Source organism: Panthera tigris, chromosome D3, assembly GCF_018350195.1.
Source record: "Panthera tigris isolate Pti1 chromosome D3, P.tigris_Pti1_mat1.1, whole genome shotgun sequence".
NCBI classification, from domain to species: Eukaryota; Metazoa; Chordata; class Mammalia; order Carnivora; family Felidae; genus Panthera; species Panthera tigris.
The window spans coordinates 79,408,306-79,413,053 of record NC_056671.1 but is presented as its reverse complement, the minus strand read 5'-3'; the positions used below and the strand labels follow the sequence as shown (position 1 = coordinate 79,413,053).

Here is a 4,748-nt window from a genome sequence, read left to right as displayed (position 1 = left end):
AGGCCTTGCTTCTTTCTGTTCTCACCTTAGGGGCACACACTGGTTCATCCATAGCTGCAGGGTCTGGCCTCTGGGCCCACCTGCTGGTGGTTGACAAGAGTCTGGGCATTTGGTAGAGAGAAGTTCTCTACAGAACTTTTCATACAGTGAATGACTTTCTTACTCACCTCCACTCACACACAGTGAAATTTCTCAGTATTGCAGGTGACAATGTTTCAGGAAATAAATGACAAAACTAAGATTTATATGGCCTGATTGGGAACCTGGGTATTTTCCCTCTCTCGGAGTCAGGCATTCGTGTCCGAAATGGGTGATCTACCAAACAAAGATTGACAGGTGCTGGGCCTTGGTGCCCCGCCACAGTGTGCCATTTAAGTTGACTGAGCAAATTAGCTCACAGGGCATCCCAGAAGGTCTGCTTTGGCTGACCTACCAAGACTATAGGGAATTGATTGCACTATTCTGTCTACTTGTGTGTATGTTTGAAAGTTTCCAGGTTAGAAAATTCGAATTTTCCCTTGCAGAATGGCCACAAGCCCTTTGGAGATGGGGCTTAGGGCAAGTCGAGTTGGAGATAGCTTTAGTTGGGGTTTAGTGGGATACATTTGTGTTCTTTTGTAGTTTCTTTTGTGTCTAGTAGAGTTCTCTCTATCCCTCTGGGGCAGGAATGGCTTTGAAAAATACCCCCGCTGCCTAATGTGCTGACTTAACGGGCATCAAGACGCACAGGTGTTGTTCAGAAGTCAAATCATGGTATTAATGTGTCTGTCCCCTGGCACAGAGCACCAGGACGTGAGAGTCAAAGAGAAGGTTTGAAAAGCAGTCGGTGCAAAATCCTCCTTTTCATCAGATGGGTAAAATCATATTCTCTTTTTGTAATATTTGATTCTTTGATACCTTATTAAAATTGGAAGTTCTCTCATCAGGAATATAAGAGAACGCAATTATACATGTACTGTATATTTTAAATCTTTTTAAACATAAGGATTGTTTGAAATCAAATTTAGAAGATTGTTTTTTTATTAAAAAAAAAAAAAACAAACCTATTTAATATATTCAACACAAGGACTCAACCAGAGACTTAATTTCAAAAATGACAGCACAGCTTAAGATACAGAGTCCTAGACAGAAACGAAGGAAAGGACAGACTCTCTACAGAGGAAATAAAAAGACAATACAGGGAGAGAGGCTAGAGAGTCAGGGTTCTTGGCTAGAGACCTGCTTTGAGTAGGTTTCTTGCAGGTATTTCTTTAAAAATTTTTTTTTGAAGTTTATTTATTTTGAGAGAGAGAGAGAGAAACAGAGCACATGAGCAAGGGAGGGGAAGAGAGAGAGAATCCCAAGCAGACTCCATTGCTGTCAGCACAGAGCCTAACATGGGGCTCGAACTTGAGCGATGAGATTGTGACCTGAACCAAAGTCAGGAGCCTGCTGCTTAACCAGCTGAGCCCCCCGGGTGCCACTCTTGCAGGAATTTCTTAAAGGCTGTGGGGTCTTTCCAGAGCTTGGCAGCACGGGTGTTCAAAGGGCTCTCGGTGTTGGCTTTTCCCAGCAGGCTCTGGATGGACAGCAGGATGGTCCATCAGGATGTCCAGGCAGATGCTACCCTGGGTGTCCACACTGGGTGGTAGCAGGGCGTGAGGAACTTGACCATGGGTGCATCGTAAGGATAGCCACTGGCAGACTCCAGGCAGAGCTTATACCTCAGGTCTTCAAATACTGTGTCAACTGCCCCATGAATGGTCCCCAACCATTTGAAAAGGTTGTCTGATTCAGGGAGGGCAGAAACCCCTTTGTCACCCGACGTCATGAGGGTCATCAGCTCCTGCTGTAGCGTCTTGCCCACGGGGCCCCGGGTGGTGACCCCACTGGGCTCAGCAAAGTTGTGGGTGGTGGCGACACTGGCAGTGGCTGGGTCTCAGTTCTGGGAAGCCATCCAGGTGGCACCAGCAGGGAGACGTAAACTCAGCACGACTACAACCCAAATTTAGAAGGTTCTCTTTTTGTGGAGCCCAGACTTCTAACAGGATTACAAACACCAAAGAAGCCTGTTTGTGAATACACAGATTTTATGCATACAAACTAAAAATAATTTAAAAACTGAGATCAGTCATCCTAGAAGGAAGAATGATTATTTTTCTATTTTCTCTGTAGAAAGTAACAGTGTAAAATAATTGTAATATGAAAGGCTGATCAAAAAGTAAGCAGCCAAAAAATGTACAGGTAGAAGTATTATAGGGGTATATTAACAGTGAAATAATTTAAAATGTGATTTATTGTATTTTCCAACTTTTAAAAATTGTAATTTGATGTAACCTCTTTTCCCATTCTAAATGTATATTTATTTTTATATTTAATTTTTATAATATTATATTCCTTCTCTTTAAGAACCCCCTCCCTTCCCCTCCCCATTGTATAAATGTCAGGTGCTACAGTGGCCAGTCCTGCTTAGTTTCCTTCACTGATGCCTCCTTTTCTCTCTGATTTCCAAACTTTGGAGAGCCCCAGGGCTCAGTTCTTAGACTTTTCCTTGTCTGGATTAACTCCCCAGGTATATGGGTAGTCAGGGTTTAACCAGAGAAGCAGAACCACAATGGAATTGGGATTTATTGTTGGGATAAGACCTTATACCATTGGGAAGGAAGGTCTGACATGGGGCAGGAAGAGATCTGAGCAGAATTCCTGAGTAGGAAGCACTGGGGTGACGGACAGAGTTGGGGCTCCCAGAGGCACATCCACCTGCTACTGTGGGACTACAGCAGAGAGATGGAGAAGTCTAGGGAAGGCCATTGCCTCTGAGTCTGGTGGTGGGCTCGGGGCCACTGCTGGCCAAGAGGGCCACCAGTTGGGAAGAGAAGCTGGATGAGAGGGGAGAGAAGAGCTGGGGCCACCCGTGCCTAAGTGTCTGTCTCTGTCCGTATCTATTCAGACACCGTCAGAGAGTAATGATGGCTGCTTCACTCCCGCCTCCCAGTTTCATGCACATCTCTTTTTTGGTCAGTCTTAATATGGAACCATACAAGAAAAAAGATTCTGGAATATACTTCTGTTTGGCCCAGCGGGCACAGTTCAAAAGCACATGCTAGGTAATCTCACTTTGTCTCGTGGCTTTAATTCCACACGTACTCTGATGATTCACAAATTTCTAATCCCTGTCTGGCCGCCTCTGGAATCCAGATTTATGTCTAACTCCCTCCTCAAGCCACCACTTAGATATTTAATAGATGTTTCAAACCTAACATGTAAGAAAAATGAGCTCCTAATCTGCTTTCCTGAACCTGTTCTTTCCAGAATCTTCCTCTGAGGAAGCGTCCAGGTGCTCTGGCTAAAAATCTCAGGATTGTACTTTACTCCTCTCTGTCCCACCCAACAAGTAATCGATCAGAAAATCCCATTGGCTCTTCCTTCAAGAAATATCCATGACTTACTACTTCTACTGTAGAAGCCCCCCCTTCCAAAAGATTCATACCCTAACCCCTAGACTCTGTGAATATTACCCAAAATGGCTTTAAAAAGGGGGTCTGGAGCATTGACAAAATTAACGATCTTGAAATGGGGAGATCATCCACATGAGACCTAAATACAATCACATGTATCCTTAAGGAGGAGACAGAGGGAGATTTGGGATCTCCCCCAGAGGAGAAGGGGGATATGAAGATGGAGAAGAGAGAGGTGAGAAGATGCCAGCCTGGAAGATTGGAAAGATGTGGCCACAAGTCAAGGAATGGCACAGCTACCAGAAGCGCTCAGAGGCAGGAAGTAGAGTCTAGAGAACACACAGCCTTGCTAACACCTAGCTTGTGGCCCAGTGATACTGACTGTGGTCTTCTGGACTCCAGAACTGCGACAGAGTAAGTTTCTGTTGTCTTGAACACCAAGTGTGTGAGAATTTGTTACAGCAGCCACCAAAACCAGTTTCCCACTTCCTCTCTGACAGCCATGTTGCAGAGTGCCACAGAGTGTCTGGATTATTCCAGCAGCCTCCTGTCTAACTGACCACTCTGCTTCCACCATTGTCCCACTCGCTGTGGTCTAGTCTCCGCACGGCAGCCACAGTGTACCTTTAAAAATGTAGTTCACATCACGTCACTCATCTTTCAAAACCCTTCCATTGTTTCCCTTCTCAGAGTACAATATACTGTTTTCATAATCAACTTACAGAGCTCTATTTAACTTGGTCCCTTTTTACCTGTCTGACTTTCTCTCTGACATTCCACTTTCATACCATTAGCTTCCTTGGTGTTCCTTGAGCATACAAAGTGTGTCCCTGCCTCAGGACTCTTGCACTTGCTCTTCCATGTACTTAGATTGGCCTCCTGCCTCCCACAGCCACCTGGGTTACTTCTTCACTTGATAGATGAGACCTTCTCTGTCCACTCTTTTAAAAATACCAGCCATCCAACCTCACTCTCACATTGTAATGCTCTTCCTTTCTTACTTCATCCACAACCGTATCAAAGTCTGACATACCTATTCTTGTTTAGTTGTTTAATTCTTCGCCCTCCCCCATTAAAATGTGAGCTCTGTGAGGGCAGGGGTATCTATCTGGATTTTTTTTTTTCTACCAGCATTGTATCCCCGATACCCAGAAAGGGCTGTGATGCATAAAGGATACTGAATAGTATTTATTGAAGGAATGAATTATCCAAGAATGCTCAGTTAGTTTTACATCACATTTTACTTCATTAAAAGTTCTTGCACTGAGTTGTAATAAGCAATCACCCACCTCATTCCTTGGTTTCATTAAT

At 44.3% G+C, this 4,748-nt stretch overlaps 1 pseudogene; it reads right to left on the bottom strand.

Annotated features, from left to right (window-relative positions):
* Positions 1-1,197: 1,197 nt before the first annotated feature.
* LOC102971485 lies at positions 1,198-1,936 on the bottom strand (annotated as a pseudogene).
* Positions 1,937-4,748: the final 2,812 nt, after the last annotated feature.